The sequence below is a fragment of the Amblyraja radiata genome, chromosome 45, assembly GCF_010909765.2.
Source record: "Amblyraja radiata isolate CabotCenter1 chromosome 45, sAmbRad1.1.pri, whole genome shotgun sequence".
In the NCBI taxonomy this organism is placed as follows: domain Eukaryota; kingdom Metazoa; phylum Chordata; class Chondrichthyes; order Rajiformes; family Rajidae; genus Amblyraja; species Amblyraja radiata.
In genome coordinates this window covers 4307810-4309548 of record NC_046000.1, presented here as the reverse complement: position 1 = coordinate 4309548, position 1739 = coordinate 4307810, and the positions used below count along the sequence as shown (strand labels likewise).

The 1739-nt window shown below is 46.5% G+C and overlaps 1 pseudogene; it reads right to left on the bottom strand.

Moving 5' to 3' along the window:
* Positions 1–269: 269 nt before the first annotated feature.
* Positions 270–636, bottom strand: LOC116968634 (annotated as a pseudogene).
* Between the last annotated feature and the right edge of the window lie 1103 nt (positions 637–1739).

Genomic DNA, 1739 nt, shown 5'->3' with positions numbered 1-1739 from the left:
TGTTGCTGCATTAATCATAAATTAATTAAACTGACATCGCCTTGTGTATAATCTTTTACTGTCGGCTGTCGATATTCTTTGCATTTCCAACGACAGCGGTGATCAACCTACACACTTTTATGTTTAGTGATAGAATAACTAGTTTCATAAAACACATTACAATCTACATCTACTCACTCCATAGTCAGCAAAGTTCCTATTGCCTAAAAATGCTTCTTTGCTAGTCAGTGTTCCCTCTGTGAAGCTGTGGGCGGCTCTTATAGCCTTTGTTTTGTGTTGGAATAAAGGGGGTAGTTATTTAGCCGCCGAACCCGTAGAGAGTGCGGCCCTGTCGTTTCAGAGCGTACACAACATCCATGGCAGTGACCGTCTTGCGCTTGGCGTGCTCGGTGTAGGTGACCGCGTCCCTGATCACATTCTCCAGGAAAACCTTCAGCACCCCGCGGGTCTCCTAGAAGATCAGACCCGAGATCCGCTTGACCCCACCACGCTGAGCCAGGCGGCGGATAGCTGGCTTGGTGATGCCCTGGATGTTATCGCGAAGCACTTTGCCGTGCCGGTTTGCTCCGCCTTTGCCCAGTCCTTTGCCTCCTTGCCCTCGACCAGACATGATGCTGCTTCACTCGAGTCGCTGCTCAGTGATAATCTAACTGGTGCTCTCTCTTTTTATATGCAGCTCCCCGACCTGCCCGAGATACGCAGAGAGTGAGAGGCGGGGAGAGGAGGAGATAAAGTGACAGACAGCTTTCCCTCATATTCCAGCTCCAAGCCCCAAATTCCTGAAAACATTTTTCAAATGCTTTGCCCACAAACGACCCGAAATTTAGCGCTCCGGCCAAACTTTCAGACAGACATACCGTGGTAAAAGTCAGTCAGTGATATTACCGCTGTCAAATTAATTTGTCTCCTTCCGGTTCATCCTCGGAGCCCGTTCCCTCTGCCGATATCGCCCACCCCACAGCGTTCAGCAGCTTTTAACACGGATGATTTGGCAATATTACGGAATTGATGCATGGGTCTGAGGCAGGGATTTTGTCAGTGTTATTGTCTCACTGACAAGAAAACGGCTTTGAACTCAGCTTGAAGCCAAACGTATGCCCAGTCCGAGTGAGGTTTAGCCCGGACATACCATTTAGCCCTAGTAACAATGTGGTTGTACCAGGACAAATAGTGGTGATATGTTTGGAGAATCTGCTTCTTTTCCCCATTAAATATGATCATTTTATATTCAGATGGACAGAGTTGTAAAGCCAATAAATGGAGCCTTTCGCCCACCGCATTCATGCTGATCTTTTAGCCCACGTATATTAATCCCATTTGCTTGCATTGGGACTTCATCTTCTATGCCTTACGTATTTATCCATCTGTCTAAATGTTTCTTAAACACGGTGACTGTATCGGATTCCACCACCTTCTCTGGCACATTATTCAGATATCAATCAATCCCTTTGTAAAAAGAACCGCTCGATTTCCTTTAAAACTCCATGTGCCTTACCTCAAACCTATTGCCTCATGTTTTTGAAACACAGACCATGCTTCTCCAAGCTCCCCCCATGGCTAAAGTCCTCCAGTCCAGGCAACATCCTGCTGAATTTCCTTTGTATTCTCTCCAGCAAAACCACATCCTTCCAACAGTCTGGTGACCTTTACTGTTCAGCCAAAATGAAAAACTATGCACTTGTTCAAGTTAAGTTCCATCTGCCATTCCTCGGGCCTCTGTCCCAGCTGATTTAAATCCT